At 35.2% G+C, this 19,272-nt stretch overlaps 1 protein-coding gene across 1 annotated transcript in view; it reads right to left on the bottom strand.

The window, feature by feature from the left end:
* Positions 1-19,272, bottom strand: part of PCDH7 (protocadherin 7) — a 296,633-nt gene that overhangs the window by 6,314 nt on the left and 271,047 nt on the right.

Below are 19,272 nucleotides of genomic sequence, written 5' to 3'. Positions count from 1 at the left end.
CCTTGCTTTTGTTCAGTTATACTGTACTTTATGGTCTACAAAAAATAACTGGAGCTGCCTACAAAGTAGAAACATGATAGTCAAACAGTTAAAGTTGACAAAGAACAAAAATCAATATGTAAATTATTTTTTTGTTTATTTAATATGACTTTTATATGATATCACTTATTTGATGAAACTTTTAGGTTTCTTTTATAAAAAATCGATTATCATAAAAAGGAGCAAAAAGCTTCAACATAGAAACACAGTCAGGTACTTCATATGGGCTGTGGCAACTTTCTACCTTCCCACTGCAACACCCGAATTCATGTGAACAGTAATTTTACCAGTAATAACCTATGCATTACAAAATATCTTTCAAAGGCCTATTCAGCCTTCATTTTGTTACTTCTATTTTGCATATTTTTTCTCTGATTTTGGCTGCCAGATGACCTTCTCAAACTATGACAATTCCAACTGTGAAATTTTTATGAATTCATAAAAAAGACCACTGCTGAGGTTAAAAAAACAAAACAAACAAACAAAAAAACCCAACAAAAAAACCTAAAAATCCTTTTCCTCTTCCAGAATAAACTGTTTTAATTTAAAATATTTACAACAGGTGCTTGCAAAGCAAGCACATTTCATTTCAGCATCTGCGGATTTAATCCTGATAGAATTGCGAAAGCTCTTGAAAGTCAGATTTATGTTCATCCTGTCCTGATTTTTTCATGCATTTAAACATTCATTTAATTAGTAATTTGCTGCAGTATTTTAAAGAATATGCATATTATTTATTATTAACATAAATAACAAATTGTCAATATTTTTATTGACAATTGTCAATAAAATATTGACAAAATATAACAATTGTCAATATTTTTATAGAATCTGCTGTATGTATTGTGAGTACTGTATAATATTTCATATGTCAATACATCAGTGATTTTAATGAGGAAAACAGCACTGATGTTTAGCTAACAGTGTAACTCTGTAGCTGAGATGTGTAAGGCTGGGAGGAGAGAACTGAGTGATTTCTTTCTTTTTTTTTTCCCCAGTTGTACTTTTTAAGGCTTTTGCACTTAGACTCACCCACAATTTCCATATTTTTTCAATTAATAATGCAAAGACTATGGACAGTTATCAGTCTATCAATTTTCAGATGACTGTGTTCTGGAGATGTAGACAGAAGATGGGGACTGTAACAGGAAGATTCTCTGTTTATCAGCTAAATCTAGTATTATTCTGGCACTCCCTAAAGGTAAGAAGCATAATTAACTGCTGAGCTGCACCTGATGTGCTTTGATTTTTAAACAGAAAAATCCTCTTCATATTTTTACAACAGGGCAAATCCCCTTCCCACCTAAAGCTCAATAAACTCTTCAAACAGCACCTTAATTCCAAACAATGACCATTAGTATTATGCTTGCTACTAGTATTTCAATTATTACTCTGTCAGATTAGCAAATGCTTATCAAGGCAATATGTCCGACCTTTATTTAAAACACAGGAGTATGTGTTTATTGAAAAGGATTTTTTTGTTGTTGTTTGGGTCTTTTTTCTCCAGATTGAAACAGTTAATGTTTTATTATATCTGATGGTTTCTTTTTAGCACAAACAAATCATGAGACAGCATTACTTGGGTTGATAAAAATCCTTCCCTCACTAGTGGTCCTTGAATCACGCACTTGAAAATTTACCATTTTGCATTGTAGTGCATCCCCTATTCAATTCTGGACAAATATTAGAATTTCTTATTGTAAAGCATGAGGACTTGCTGTACAATTCAGCCTTATACTGCTGTTTTATGGAGCAACAAAAGTTGCTGGGGGAGGGGAACCTCAATCCATCCCACTCATACCAGCTGGATGCCAGTGCCAGCAACAGATGCTGGAGAGGGATCACAGGTCAGCAGGAGAGCACCTGAAGAGCAGCACAAAGGACCTCCAGCCACTCCAGCCAGTAAGTCAGCTTCATCGGGGGCCCAACTTAAATGCCTCTATGCAAACGCACGTAGCACGGGCAACAAACAAGATGAGTTTGAGACCTGCACACAGCTGACTCGCCCTGTTGGGTTATATGATAAACATCATCTTCGCACCCACCAAAGCTCAGAGAGACACTGGCAGAATAACACTAGCCCAAATAATACCCTGACAGACTACTCCCAGGCCCACCATAGAGGCTGTCAGCCCATCAAAGGTCCATCTGCTGAGGCCCAGAGGAGCACAGGGGTGTATAGTGGCAGATAGGAAGCCAAATCAAGGACTCAGGAGGAACAACCACCTTCTCTGGGCCCTTCCCAGGGCTATTCTAACAGAGCCATAAGCCCCATTGTCCAGGTGTGAAACCCATCACCATGAGTCATTGGTAGTTGCTCTCCAGATCACCTTTCTGTCTAACAGGGGGATTGCTGCCTAGGTATGTAGGACACATTATGGGATATGGGCAAAAAGCAGTTTGGGATAGCATAGGACTTATTATGCAGCGTTTAGGGGAGGAACCAAAGGGAGGACAAGGGAGGGGTTTAGGTGATTTGTGGAGGAAGAAGAGTGGGAAAATAGAGAGATACGGGGATAAAAGGGCCAGCCACCTGTAAATAATTTGCTGGCTAATAAGTTTGTCTGGTTGTGCCCCATACCTGATCAGCACTGTCTGTCCTATCTTTTTATTAAATTCCTTTCTAACACTTTCCTGAGTATGGGCTCTCTGTCATGTGTGTGTGTGCATATGAATATATATATATATATAGGCATGTCCACTCTCACTAACAGACTTCCATCCTGTCCAGCCAGAAAAGGGAACAGAATGGGGCCACTGGTGCTGTCTGTGTTCTTTTGAGTGCTCTGAGTGTCTGTGATCTTTGCAGCCAACTGTGTATATATTTGGTGTATGTGTGTGCTCTGTGTGTGTGCCTACTGGGAATACATCTTCATCTTTGCTGTTGGTTGGACTTGGGGACATGGAGCAGCAGCAGCAGCCTCATCTCCCTCAGGCTGTCAGATCCAGTGTGATATACTTTCCTCTAAAACACCCTTCAATTAATATTTGGCACGTACGGTTAATGTAGCCTTCTACTTCATTGCTTTCTTGCATCTGTTCTGAGTTTGATATCAGTACAGCATTTAAGCACACATTTAATCTAACCTGTTTTGAAATCCTTTGCATTTTAACTGCTTTTCTGTTTAAAAGATGGACATAACTTCAGCATTTGGTGGGGGGAAGACGTGCAGGGAAGGAGGGAATATTTTATGTGTGTGTGTGTGTGTGTGTTATATCAGAAGATGGGTAAAACACCTAGTGCTGTCAGGACTAAACTATTACTGGTACCTAAACTAGTCAGTTAAGGAAAACTTGGGTACTTTCTATACACTGCAGTAGATAACAGACTTAACCTTCATTTTCAATAAACTGCCACACCACTTTAGCTACAAAGTAATTAACTATATTTTTGCTAATTCCCTGAACAGATTGACCCTCTTTTGCAGAGTAGTGACTTTATGCTCCTCTTTTTACATTATCTAGCCCACGGAGTTATGAACAACCTCTGAATTTGAGGGGAAAAAAAAAAAAAAGTTACTCTTGTCCTCTAGCATAATTTACATCCAGACATATCTATCTCTAAGTGACATGCTTTAAGTACTTCGCAGCTTAAAAGTTAAACACTTTAGTAGTGACCACACTGCTAGCTGACACACTTAATGGAATATGACACAGCAAAGAATTTGTCAGCACAATTGGCAAATCATCAAGGAAGAGTACAACAGATTTCTACCACAGTTATGTATCTGGAAACTGACTCAGATAGATGGTTTAAAAGCCAGTTATTAACAAACAAATTTTATCACAATGCTAATTAGTGAGGAAGTGAACCTGGAGGGATGATATTTCTTGTCATAGAGAAATTTGTAGATTTGGGGTTAGGTTTTAACTGTTTATACACAGGCTACTCAAATTTAAGCTTTTATTTGCATAAAATTATCTTCGTAGTTACAATGGAAGGTGTCATCTAAGTTATTTTCAACCATATCCTCTTAAAGTGCCTTTACATCAGAACTAGGTATTGCTTGACTATTTACAAAGCCATTGTAAACCCACTCCCTAAAATGCAGGTATTCAGACAAGATTTTCAGTATACATGTAAACGGAGACTTCAGATGTGAATATTTATAAAGCAGATTTCACTTGCAACTGCTCAGACTTCATCTTAAAAAAAAAATGGAAGAACACTAATTTACAGGGTCTCGCAATCTACTTTCTCAGTGCATTTGATACAAGCTTCCACCACTGATTTCCAAAGTTAGCTGATAATTTCAAAAAAAATTTAACTTTTATCATGTTTAATCCAACAAATCTTTAACCATTTATGGCTAATTTCTGAGACGGTGATAGCTTATGTTTTCCATAAAACTTTCTATAAAAGCATGCAAATGAATGGAGTTATTTATATGTATGCTCGTGTTTCTGCTGATTGTAGCTGACTGTTGCTTTAGGGCTAGAAGGATTGCTTGTTATCAAAAAAGGAAGGCATCTACCATGGCAGTGGGGAGAGGGGAAATATGATGTTCTATATCTAATTTAAAGCCAAAAAAATTAACAACGAAAGTATTCCACCCAAGAAATTTTTCAATATTTTCTCTTCTCCCATTCCCTTCCAAAGGTCAAAATATTTCATCAAGTACAGGGAAAGTATTATGAACACAGTAGTCAACAAGTACCTGTTACAAGTTATGTGCTTTTTTGTACACACACACTGCAGAAATATAATCAAGGATGCACACTCATTCTGGCTCCGCTCCACACATCTTTTAACAACCATTCTTGTACAATGTATTTTATACAAACCCAGTATTTGGAGAAAGATGCAAGGATCTTTTCATTTTCTCATCTTTTGTAAATGACACACAAAGCCTATGGTAACAGACTTCAGCTGTACTTAAGTAGTCAAAAGCTCTGTTCCACTTGTCCCTGGAGATGGAAAACCCCCCAAAGCAATACTGACACCCTATCTAGATACAGTAACTTGAAAATTCCCAGAAAGAACTCTGCCCAGAAAACATTCCTAGCTGTAGACCTGCTCTCGGAGGAGTAAATGACCACAGCAGCCATACAGTACTACAGCAGTGCAACAGTATTTCTGTAAACCATGCAGCTTGGTCCACAGCATCTAAGGAGTCATTGGCAGATGAATTCTAAATAGTATCTATGACAAATTGATGACTACGTGCAGATTTTGCTGCCTTTCCCCATTGATGGGCCCATAACATCCCTGCATGGTTCCAGTTATTGAGGACCTGTAAAGAATGCCTGTGCGGTAGCTCCAGACTACTGTGAGAAAAGAAAAAGGATTAGGAGTTGTCATACAATGATAGAGACTGTGGTTTGGATGAGCCACTTTTCATCCCACCTTTTCCTACACTCTGTACACAAATATACTATATTCAGAGGACCACTCAAAATTCAAGTTAAAAACCAGCAAGACTGTATAATTAAACAAGAGTCCATTTACATAGCTTTTATACTAAATGGTTGTCTGTTTTATGAGCTGTGTGACTGGAGACACAATAGACCTCTTATAACAAGTATTGACTACATGATCAGAGAACAATAATGCAGAAACAGCTGAGAGGGTACATATTGTAGAAAATCACTGTTTAAGCCAGGGCGGGAGGGGGAGCTAAGCTATACTGATACATAGCTACAGCAGTACTGTCTTTGAAATTCCTACCTCCTAATTGCAGTAACTCAGGAACTGCACCCCAGTTAGTACTGTGGCATATTCTGACATGCCAAGACTATTAAAATACTAAAACATGTTTGAAGGCATCAGCAATTTCTTTCTCTGCACCTTAGGCTAAATACAGTTAAACAGCAATTGAACATATCTCAAGAAGCATTTAGTGCCCCAAGGCTTAGACTGCTGTCATTCTGAATGTGGCATTATCGTGTACTGCAGAGATAGTGCATGCCATCTCTAAAACAGTCCTACTGAATAAAGTCAAACACAAATCCACTGTTTGAGATATGCCAAGTGAACTGAAGTAATGAATATATTAATTGCTTTTGGACTAGAATCTTTTCATGTATATCATGCCCAATTCCAAAATTCTTTTCAGTGCTTAAGAAAATACTTCAGAGTACAGAAAGGCTTACATGTATATTGATTGAATGATTAATTCTGTGAGAGGAGGTATGACAGAAGGATATAAAATAATGAATTCTGAACCTTTTTATTATTTTGTTATGCAAGGAAAAAGGAACATAGAATGAAAGTAAGAATTTTTGATACTTTACTTGAAAAATGGTAAAATAAAAGTTTCCCTTAAACAATTCCTAAGAACAGCAAGACTCACTCCTGTACTATGTCAAAAGTCCAAGTACTTAGCTGATTTCAAGAGACCAGAGTGGAATTTTCAAAGCAAACATGAGATGCTATATAGTCTTCTAGCACTAAAACTAGTAAAAATAAAACAAACAAATAAAGCAATACTATAAGAAAATAGTAACAGGTAACTAATTCTTTAACATTTGAAGAAAGCTCCCGCTAGATGAATGAAAGCTAGTTAGTCAGAAGAAAAGGGAGCTGATGGAGAAAACAGCTCTTTTCCTGTAGCTAAAAGGCTATAGTAAAGCAAGAGTGGGACCAATCTGTTTTGCATTCCCATAGTGGAAAGCACCAAAAGTAATGGCTTGATTGCAACAATGACAAATCAGATTAGAAATTAGAAAAAAACTTTGAGGATAAAAGTAGTGATAGAAGGTTATAGAGTCTCCACCACTGGGAGGGTTTTACAAATGTCTAGAAAACCTCTTCTGAGGGTAACATAAATGTGGTTAATTCTACCTTGGGAAAGCAAGGATGCACTAAATGACCTGTAAAGGTTCCCTTCAGCTCTGCAATTCTGTTAATATTATTACTAACATTTCTGTACTTTGTCCTTGATCCAATCCTTAACTGTTTCTGGGTTCAGTTTCTTGACTGATTCAGTAATAAATCAACCTCAGAAGTTGGACTTAGGTTCAGCTAAAAGTCTATTTTAGAATGACATCCTCCTTAAAATTTTATGTTAATAGAATTACAAAAAAAACCAAAACAAAATGGTTGGACCATTTAAGACAGGTGTTTATCAAAGGAATACAGAAACAAAAAGCCAGTAATGCTTTAAAAAAAAAACAAAAAAACACTCTCAAGTTCCAACATGATAACCTAACATTTATAAAATCTTCTTACCTGAGTCCCAACACAGCCATTCCATTTTACAATTTCATCAAAAAGTTAAAGATTGAATACTGCCTCTACCTGTAGTGGTGCAAAACAAATAACATGCCTCTGAAGTCCACTAAACCTGAAACTGGTGTAAGAGAGACTCTGTAAAGTAGTAAATTTCAACAGTGTTTACACAAATTTTAGTTTTGTTTACCCTTGCATAATACCTGCCTCTGTTTTAGGGAGGAATAGAGTCAAATAAGATAAAGAATATATAAGATTTTGATGTATTTAGTTTATTTAATTAAACAGACTATATAGCTATTTAACATTATTCAGACATGTAACCAAAGAAATACTACCCAAGCAATAAAATTCCTGGCTTAGATTCCACAGTTATTTCTATATCACAATTGCCTCCAGCAGGTTAAGGTGCAATATTCTTTAACTGTTCCTCGAATTACAGAATAATTCCATAAAAAAGTTTCCTACCTAAATTAATGATTGTACCAGCTCTGTAGTATTGCATTTGTGATCTTCAAGGAATCAATATTTCACAACTGACTTAAAGACTATTTATATGTAAAACAGACCTATGGCTTTTTTTTTTTACACTAAATCTAGTTGTACTCTTCCAGGCCCAAATCATATCAATCAGTTGGTTGTCAGTGGAGCACCATAATATAGGTTGCATACAATATTATGTGTAAGTGAAATCAAATTCAACAGACTTAATTCTAGACAAATATTAATTTAAAACACTGAAATTATAATATAAAAGGAAGCACATTAGAAACATATAGTTTTCTCTTGTTTAAATTGCATTTATCTTGTAGTTCAGACTTTATTATTTCATTTTTGTTCACAAGACCAATTGCATATATATAATGAGGACTAAGAAGTACCAGCTTATGTGATACCAGTGCTGAGTACTGTACTAAATATATCATGCTGAACTTAAATTCCCTAGATTTTAATTTTCTAGATTTAAATGTAATTGCTACAAGATTCCTTGTAATCCTGTTAAATCCTTTGATAGCCTGATTTACTTCTATCACCGAAATGGCAACATATCCTTCAGAAAAGTAGGTCTTACTATGGCTTCCTGAAGTAGCATAGACATTAAGATGTAGGAAACATTTAAGCTGTCTAATTGTTCTGCCAATCTGATCTTAAAGTATTAATCTGTCACTGTGTCAAATTACATACCTTTATTTTCTTCAGTAAAATGTGTCAGTGCTTAACAAACTCTGAGCTGAAACAATTCTTGGAGCAATTAGGATGTCAGCTCTCCTAAAGATGACTTAAGAAAAGTCTGAATCAGGGCTCAAAAGTCAACATAATTTCCTTGATACTCATGCTAAAGTGACGGGACTGCAGGAGCTCTAAGGGAACAGAGTAGCTAGCAGCCATTATTAGCTCATCTCAGCTGTATACTGTGCCTCCCCCTCATATTATTTCTTGGTGATAAGGATTTAATAATGTATTTTCTTCATCAGGAATGGACACCAGGTAGGAAAACTAGTGCTCTTGTCACAGAAGAGAAAAATAAGGTTACATGACTTCCCCTCATCTCCCTCCAATTTATGCCTATCTCATTCAAAAGGCAACTTCTTTCTGGAGATACTCCAAGTAATGTTTTCTAGGGGATATTAATGAATGCATTGCTTCCATTTAGAAACTAAAAGCACAATCCCAAAAGATGTTCAATGTCATTAGATCTCATGGATATCTCACAAGTATCTCGGAGGATATCCAGAATTGATAATGAAAGTTGAATATATAGAAAAAAATCAGTGACTTGACAGAGTTGCAAGCTGTTTTGTAAGCTTGATATTTATTGAAGTGATATAAAAATACACTAGATATGACTAAAGTTTAGGTTCAAAGTGTGACTGATTAAAAAGACACCCCCCCACACACTCATGGCTGCTTAATTGTGTATCATAAGTAATGGGGGGGGGGGGGGGAACAACAAACAGCAAAACTGAACCACTTGTGACTATAGACAAGAGTTCAAACTAAAATAAAGTTCTGGCTGAATGCTTCTGTGTTTAAGAGTTGGATTTAAGGGAGAATACTGATTTCTTTCTTTCATATCTTTCAGTGAGTTACTTTTTTCTTACAGAATTCTTCTACCACATGGGATAGTAACTTGAACTGATTATCTTGATAGAACCACTGCATTCCTGAAAATGAAACGCTTCATACAGTTCTACTTCATGCAGCAACACAGTGCTGGATTTTGGATCTTATTTCATTCCTGCATATACAGAACAAAGTATTATATAATAACATATATTAAATAGTAGCACTGCTTTCATAAAAAGGGAATTATTCGTGTACCCAAGAGGTTTTCTATGTGACTCCTGCAATGTTTATTTTGTTACAAGTCATAGACCCTCAAAGGTTAAACTTGAACAGTAACTGTAAAATGTGCTGAAGCTCTATTAATTTATATTATGTTATTTTCAAATGAGGGGAACAGGAAATTTCTCCATGCTTTGCCTGCAAATTATCATCTAAATAATTTAGAGCTCAGCATGAAACAGAAACAAATAACTTGTGATTACTTGTCTTTTTTGTAGCTGTCAAGAAGTTGTGTTGTAAGAAGAAATATAGCAGTCGTGAAGGATCCATTTAACCTTTTATATCACATAAACGGAACTTTATCCTACACAATGGAAAAAATACTCACTTATCTGTTCATGTCATACATCTTTCTCTCACAAATACACATATAAATTTGTAATTTTACTTACTTAATCATACTAGCAAGATCTGGGATGCAGAACCAAATTTAATTCAATTCAGTGAATTGAAAAGTACAAAGAATGCATTTTCATTCCTTTAGCAGAAGATCTACATGATGCAAGACCTAAATGAATGTTAACAATAGAAATAAAAAACATTTTAAGATTATTATATTAATGCACATTTTTCCTGTTTGTATAAGTACACTCCAGAAGAAATGATGGTAAATTTTATAAAATATAGTGCTTATCTTCATTAATTGTGAAGCATAACATAAGTATAAAATCATACAACTCAGGAGTAAATGGTAGTACTTCCACTTGTCACAGGGAAAGGAAATTATTTACTGATTAACAAGTTACAGACTCTTGTCTTTTATTCCATGTCTGTGCCATGAGCCATAGTGACACTCCGGTCTTTAGATCAATTATTTAGGAACCTTCAACTTTTCCTAAGAAGAGGTAAAATCTACCCCGGAATTAATCCACCTGAGTAAGTTTGTAATTTTGTTATAAGTACTGATGCTTTCTCATTGAGATGGTGCAGGGGAGGGTGACTGTTGTTTGGGGTTTTTTGTTGTTACTGTTGTTTTTATAGTAAGTATGTGGAAAAGTCTTCAAACCTCAAAAAATGGAGATGCAAATACAGAAAGATAATGAATCTCTCAGTGTGATTTATGTCCTGCTCAAAGGGATTTTTTTCATTAATTTTTTAATTGATTTTTCAGCTGTGTGTGCAGATTACAGCTAGTGAATTAATTACAAACATCAGCTCAGAATGGTTACACACTTATGACAGATTCATCTGGGTTACAGTCCATTAGTAATTAAGTATTAAGCACAGCACTAATTCCCCTTGTGCATGTACAGTAGATGGACTGTAATCATACACATGAATCATAGGGATGTTATACTAAAAGAGGTTACAGTATCACTGTTTATCTCAATATAGAATGGAAAAGTATAATGATAATTTTTTTTATACTAATGGAAAGTATAGAAGTTTGAATGAAACAAAACAGAGAAGACAGAAAGATCAAGTATTACTTGCAAAGTCTAAGCCTGTCAGAAATAGCAGTCTCGATCCTGCTTGTGGGAGGCGGAATCTAATGGAGCCTGTAGTGTGTATCATAGTTTTTTGACCCCTGCCCTTGACCCTAAGTATCCTATAGTGTTTCATTCACTCAACAGTTATAAGAGGTAAAGAAGTAGAATTCTTACCTTATAAATAGAACTGTGTCTTGATGAAAGTTAAAGGCAAGATTGGACTTGAACAGGGATGGCTAAGCATATTAGTCAGGAGCTCTCTCTCATCCCTTAGATGAAGATACCGGGTTTTTCGTTGCTTCACCAGCTACTAGGTAACATTTACTTCAGATTTCCTAAGCCACTTACTTGAATGGACAGTTGAGCATACCCCTCTACTGATTTCTTTAGATATTCCTCCAAAATATGTGAAGTATTTCCTAGCCCCAAAGTAAAAATGGAATCATTTTTGTCAGAAGTGAGTCCAGTGGAAGTACTCTTTAATGAATCCATTCTCTTGGTTTAAGAATGTTTAATATTGCAACTTGTCTGCTCTTGTGTTTTGCAGCACAATATTAAAATCAGTCAGTATGCTTTTGCTTAACTTGGTTGCCAAAGTGTATACCCATACCCATAAAATTTTAAATCTCAGAAAATACTCCATTGTTCCCCAGTTTGTGACACTTCCAGATTTCTTCAGAAGTGCAGTATATATACTTTGGACTACTGCTTCATAGCCAACATCTACTTTTTCAAGAATGAATCAGACAATCTCCAGCTTGTTTCACTCATTTGAATATCAAGAAGTTTCTTACATTATTAGTTTATGCTTTCATTCAGACTCCAGTAAAACTGACAAAAGATTTGAAACTGGACAATGTTAAGCTTGCTCCACTTGCAATGCATGACTGAATTCTTGACAATGGGTAGGAGAAAACCCTAATTATATCTACTAGGGTAGCATAAAACCCAGTCAAGCAAAATCTATTAACAGGGAGGTTAAACATTTTTTTTTTTAAGAGTACCTATACTGAATAAAATTAAGACATTAGTGTATTAAATGTATTGACTAAAGTATAGGGAAATAAAATAATCCTCTTGATTATTCTCAGTGTAAATCCACAGAGTCATTTCTGCTAATCTACCCAATATCAGTTGCAGTGGTCATAATCACTTAGCAGCTGCTGGATTGTTTTGAAAATCTGAACAAGACATGGAAAACCACTGGATAAGGGGTCAAATATAGGAGTTGGACAGAACATAAAGAAGTAGAAGATGAAAACAAGTTTATCAGACTGAATCAGACAGAAAAATACAAAACCTGCAGATTTTATCTGACGAAAGACAATTATTGTTAAAGGGGAAGGAGTAATTTGGTATTTTGGCAATTATTATTTCAGACAAGTTTTTAATAAATTGTTAATTTATTAAATGGTCATTGCCTACTATTGCCCCCACAAAGTATCATGGCTAGGTCATATGGTTCATACTTTGTGCAGACATCTTCCTTCCAGGACATTCAGAATATGATTTCCTAAATGAAAAAGATTCAGTAGGAAGTTGTTCTCTGCACAGTTTTAGTCTCTGGCTCCTTTCTGAGATCATAATAGAGATGCCAGTTAGGATTGTGGTTCTTGTGAATGTAAAGCATTATACACTAGAGTATAAATAATTTATTCATATAATAGATTCACTATCGGATGGTACAATTAGTTTCTACTTGGGTCAACTTCGAAGCTGCAACTTGAGGCAAAAATTGGTGTACGCAAATATCAATTACCTGAGCCACCATAATTGTCAGAGGATGGAATCATTCCAGGAAAATTGTTCAAACAGAATGGCATGCTCCTACCAGAGTTGAATGAAGTCCTACCAAAACCTGGGCATCACACTTGGATATTTCATGGTCCTTGTACAGGAGTGAGCAGCAGAGAGAGCTGATGAGTATATTTCATTCCCCTTTTTAAACAAAGCACCTCTGATAGTGATCCATTAAATTAGGCCTAGACTAAGCATAGTGGATAAACTCACAGTCCACAGTGGTGGACACCAGTGATTAGTTTATGAAACTTACACTTCAAGTTAATTAATTTAATTGGACTGGTAAAGCATGACCATACATAGATATATTATGTTTCAAACCAGAGATGAGTGGCTGGCTAGATAAAATTGACAATTATCTGTTTACTTTTGTGTGATACCAGTAGAAAGTAAATGGAAGAATTAATGTGTTCTCAAAACATTTTGGCAAAAAATGCTTATCAGCATTAAAATTAATATTGATTTTATTCTGCTCTTTGTGTGAAGGTATTTTGAGAATCTTATTTTTTATTAGACTATTTATGTATACTCTCAAATCTCTTTCCCACAAGGTATGTGAAAACTCACTAAATATGTAGCAATGCAATAAACAGCTAAACAAACTCTCAGTGCATGCTTTCCCCTACCATAGACACAAACTGCAATTGCATACATCTTGAGCGTTGTTAAACTTATTTTGTGCTGCTGCAGAAGTATTTTATGGGGTTTTCTCTGTTTCTATTTAATGATGCTTTTAGTCACTGAAAGTAGAGGAGGTACAGAAAGAGGTCAAAATTGACAGCAAAACTGAATCAGGGCTTCTCATGCCAATGAAATAATGAAAAACAGCACTGTTCTTACAGCAACAATAATGAATATAAATAGACAAAAGGCTCTGAGCAGCTACTGGGAGAAAGAGAATAAGGCATCCATTTCAAGAAAAAAATCTTTTCCTGCCATCACAGATAGCTTTGTGAACTGGATAAATTAGGATGCCCTTTAAGCAGTTTTCATGGTTCAAGAAATGTCTGTGAGAGACAGGTCTCCCTTATTTTCCTTTAAGGGATCAGACTTAATAGGTTGAATTTTGCTGGTATTTTCTACACCTTTATGTCTCATGTCAGTCATTTCCAGATAAAATCTGTTATCTCATTTTTGACATAGTTCAATACTTAATATGAATGCTTTTTCCCCACCCTGGATTTATTGTCTCAAGCACACATATCCCTATCTCTCTATAGATAACATTAGCAGGCTGCAAGTAGCATCCAAATAATTGTCAACGGATAATAAAGATTTGCCCAACTCTTCTACCTGGTTCAAAACTAAATCTAAAAGTAAATGTGTAACTCTGCATCAAAGTAATTTACTAGAATAGCTGTGTATATCTGATTTTCTTCCTTATAAAATGCTGGACACTGTATCCAAAGAAAGATTAAAGAAGCAAGTTTCTGATAGCTTGTACTAAACCCACAAGTTTAAAAGTCATTGGAGAGATGCCATATCAATTAAATTCCAAGAGATATAAGATTTTTGTCTGTCACTAAGTGATTCTATGGACTTAATGTATTTTACACCACCATCTGTTCGAAACTCAGCAAAGAAATATCTTGCCTCTAGTTGAAACTATTTGAAAATAATTATATCTTCTTCTTCTGGAATAAAAAAAATAACAATCTGTTACAATACTTATGAATCTCATCATCCTATAAGAGAACAATTCTTCTTGTTAACTTATAACATTTTTATTCATAGGGACATTTTAATCTGAATTAATACTTACAGAAATACCTTAGATTTCAAATTTCAAGAGGTAGAACTGATGGAAAAGGAAGAAAGAGCAGATTGGGAATAAAATTTCTTTGCTAATGTCACAAAAAGCAAGTATCATTTAACTTCTCTGTTGTTAGATTCTCTCATTTATTATACTTCAGTCTATGTAAATTTGTGTAGCTGTAGGCATCTCTTATTCTGCAAAACAAAGCTTATACGGTTTTCTACAATAATCTGTATTTTGAAAACTCCCTTAGGAATTTAAAAATTATTTTTAAGACCTCAGCTACAAAAACTTGCCAAAGGAGTGAGCAATGGCTCTAATTATAGATGTCCAGGAGAATTTTCACTAGTTCAGTTTTACCTAATCTGTCTTTCAGGGAAAGGTAATATACACCTAAGGCATAGCTTTCACAAGGTACACTACGTCATTAGCACATAGCATTTAGAAGTCTGGTCAATCTAACTTCATTTAAATTTCTAGAAAGCACTAATACTTTACATATTCAGAGACTGACCTCATACTGCTTTGATGTCCTTTGAATCTGATATTTGTGTCATCAATGAGAAGTGCAAATTCAAAGTAATCAACTAAAGCTAGTGGCATGCCACAAATCTGAAATAAATGTAAAGTGTGACCCAGATCTGTTCCAAGGATAGTAACTGACAATTTCAGTTGAACAGAAAGGAAAGATTAGGTCTCAAGATTTATGTGGTTTGTGTGTTAACTATGATAAAGCAGATGAAGTTTTATGCAACTTTAAACTCTTTGCTAAGACATTGACCAATAGCATGCCCAAATCACAGATAATTTCTGTGTCCAAAAAGATAACAGATCTTCCTCAAACAACTACCTTAAAAATGGTACCAAAATTTTTACTATATTTGACTGCATCTCTAATATTAATGTTACAAGGACAGAGATGATAAAACACCATGATAAAGTACAATTTAAAGTTTTAAAACTTTTGTTTTGAAATCACAGTGATTCATTTGTTGATGTCAACATAAGGTTCAAAGGGATGACTGTAATAGAAAATCAACCTAATCCTTAAACACGGACCAATGCTGCAAATAACTTAGTGTATAATTTGTAGGAAAAATTAATTTGTAAGAAAACAAATGCCTGCCATGATATATCATTCCTGTTTTACAAATACTATGTTTCACCTTGTTAAAGATACAAATTGCAAGTTATATATGCCTACTTGCTGGTGGAACACAACTGACAGACTATAGAAGGGCATTGTATCATATGAGATTACAGAGGGAAAAAGAACAAAACTGAAGTTTACAGGATGGGAAAACTTTTAAGTAATTAAGACTGGCTTTCACCAATTTTCTCTGTCTGCTGTGAAACTAAAATATAAACAACATTTACAACTGTGTACTACACATACTGTTGTACTTTGAACTTGGACTATCCTGTCCAACTAGGATATTGTCAGGTGGTTTTTGATTTGGGGGATTTTCTTTGCTGGGTTTTTTTTTAAGGGACAGCGAAAGAAGGTTAAAAATAACATAAAAAGAGGCATTCATGCTTATAAAGTTTGCCTACCTATTTAAAAAAAAAAAAAAAGAAAAAAAAAGAAAATAAATCATTAATGTTTAAAGGAAATCAACTTTTACCCAAACAGGAGATAAGCAATTATAATGAAATTTATGTAGTGTTTTGAACAGCCAACCCAGACAGTAAACCTGACTAACTCTGAATAGTATAATTACCTCCTTCATGCTTAGTATTCTGTTGTTCATCAAATGAAATGCAAAACAAGCTAACTCCAGGTAGTTCTGCAAATCTGGCTTAGAAAGAAAAGTATTATCAATAACTATAGGTCATCTTATCTCAAGAAAATCTGTCAGGTATACAACGCATCAAAGCACTTGCACTGCAGTTCTATCCTACTCTCTGTTTTTAATTATGAGGGTCTTCTCTGCAGGAAGCAATTCTAAGAGAATTTAAAGAATTTATTTTAAAGGCTATAAACATCAGAAGAACTCTGCCTCATACATTCTGAAATGCAGAATCTCTCTAACACCTCACAGCTTGTAACAGACACATATACAACCCTTTTCTAGGTAAAGAGACTTATTTGGAAACACGGCCTTTCACAATTACTTCCCAAATGAATTGCTCAATATTAGTAACGCACAGTCTTAAGTTAAAAAGGAAAATAGTCTTTTATTGACCAAATGCAATTTGATTGTGAAAAAGTATCACTTTCTAATACCTAACTAAAAGACACATTTTGAATTTCTCATATTGTAAATACTGAGAAATAAATAATGTTGCAAGTAGAAGTAAAATGAACTATGCATTTTTTGCCATATGCAGAAAAGAATTTGTGTGGAAATGTTAAGATGTGGAGAAAAGCATTTCAAACAAAAGCAGACATTTTCAGACTTGCTTATTTGTCTGTGAAAAGTCATAGTGACTCTCTATTAGAAATATTTAACTTGTTCTGAAAGTACATGTCTTCCGAGCTCTGCTATGCACACCAATTTTAAAAAGAACCTTTTATTTCCATAAAGCTGTGTCAGCATATTTCAGGGAACAAGAAAGTTTGTGACAGTTTGCATTATTACATTTCTTTATTTTACAATCTGCCATGACCTTCAGTACTGATCCTCTGCAAGATTTTGATTTTATCATCCCAGATTTGAAACAAATTGAAATGGTGTCATGAAAATATTCTGGTTTACAAGTAGTCAGTAAGAGTTACTAAGATGAAAGTTGCACCAACAAAACATGTGGTGGCTTAGTTTAATCTAGGTACAGAATTTGTATCCCAGAATAGAGAACTTAATAGAAATTTTTAACTTTTTTTATTTTATTTAATGCAACTGATACCTCAAGTCATCATGTCTATGTTCAAACTTGAGTGTTTCACACACAATCCTACTCCCTCCCAAGTAATGTCATGCAAGCGTTCTCTTTTCTTACTGGTTATGGGAGAGATCAGGAACATGCTCTACCTCTCTAGCTGAATGGTAAGCATTCAGCTAGAAGGGACCTGAGGTCAGATTTTAGAAGGCAGACCTCCATTCCCTAGCTGAATGCCTAACAGGCTACAGAGTTAAGGTCACTCTGCTTCTCTCTCTTTCAGTAGCTCCTGATAGTGGCTGCGCAGCACACAGCTACAGGATGATGATGGCCCTCACCAGGAAAAGTTGGAAGCTCTGGACTTGAATCCCCTTAGGCTAAATATAGTACCTACAACTGCCAATAGCCATGCTCGAATGAAAATGTCTGTGGTTTCTACTCTGATTTTAAGGTATGTGCTGAGTTCATGTGTTTTAGGAGGATTCAAAACTTAACTGCTCTTTTTTGCTTATTTCTGGATGCCACCAGACCATGGATTTTCCGGATGAAATGGTTTTGTAACTCTGAATTTTAACTTAGATTAATAGGTAACTTTATGATTCAAAACACAGTCACAGTTAGAGTAAGGTAGCTACTAGAACATTAGCCTTCTGAAACTGTTTTTTAGGCACATATGCCTAAACCCCACCTCCAGAGCCAAAATAGGTGCTCTTCATCACTCCCATTTGTCTGAACACACCAGTCATAAAAGCTTTGTCTGGCACCAAAACTGTCAAAGCAGTGCTAAGGTTTTTAGTTTGAAAATGGCACAGTCTAAAGCTGCTCCAAGACACAAATCATAATGCTGTTAATTAAACTCTAAAGCAAATATTAAATTTTAAGCTCCAATAATTACCAACATTTTCTCTAGGGCTCAATGTCAAGTACTTATTTCAATTAATTAACTGGTATGACACCTTCAATAACATTTCAAAAAAGAGATGGTTAAAATTCAGCAGAGTTTATCAATAAAGCCTTTGCCCCTCAAAAGACTAGAACTTAGCTTATTACCACCTTCTTCTCAACAGATTAATAGCATGAAGTCCATGGCTATCAGCTCTCCTTGCAAAATATTCAATATCCTGCAATAAAGTCTTTTAAAGTAAATATAAGATGACAACTGATTAGAGATCTGTCAGCTTGAGCAGGAAGACTTGACACTTTGTTTCTAGCTGAATTTCAAGTCCGTTAGTTTCCATAATTGCACAAATGAAACCCTTGCATATTTTTCTAAGATGTGATTGCTATGAGCAAATAAGGGCTGTCATTCACTTATTAACATGATCTAAAAGTAACACAATGAATGCAAGCCATTTGATTGGCCAACTTTTTCTTTCGCGAACCAATACCATGCTAGACATTTTGAAGGCCTCTGAGGGATCTGCAGCAGTCATGATGGCTCATGAAAAACAATTGTTCCTCTGTTCCAGTCATACTCTGCTTTCTTCAGCTCATCATTAGTCTCCCAACACTAATCAATGTCTCACTAACCAGCATGATTGAACATGAGTTGCAAGAGTATTAGAAGCAGTCTGACTAAGCCGATATTCATTTAATATTTCCCATCAGTCTGCTAGACAAATTACATTGAGAGTTTCATGACTTTAACCCTTCAAATCTTGTCAGAGAATTTAATACTATCAGTCAGGATGTACATTTAAGCCTCCATAACCATCACTAATTCAATTACTTGCAGACATAGTAATGTCAGTATTTATTTGATATAAAAAGAAACATGTTCAGCAAGAATACTCAGACTCCATCTCTCTGGCCAGAAGGTACCATTATGATCTTCCAGGCAGTTCCTTGAATGCATAAATTTTCCCCCTCCCAGAAGCAACATAAAAATTTGTCTTCTAGAAAATAGTATG

Source organism: Aquila chrysaetos, chromosome 1, assembly GCF_900496995.4.
Source record: "Aquila chrysaetos chrysaetos chromosome 1, bAquChr1.4, whole genome shotgun sequence".
In the NCBI taxonomy this organism is placed as follows: domain Eukaryota; kingdom Metazoa; phylum Chordata; class Aves; order Accipitriformes; family Accipitridae; genus Aquila; species Aquila chrysaetos.
Note: the sequence above shows the minus strand (reverse complement) of the source record. Positions and strands in the feature narration are given on the sequence as shown.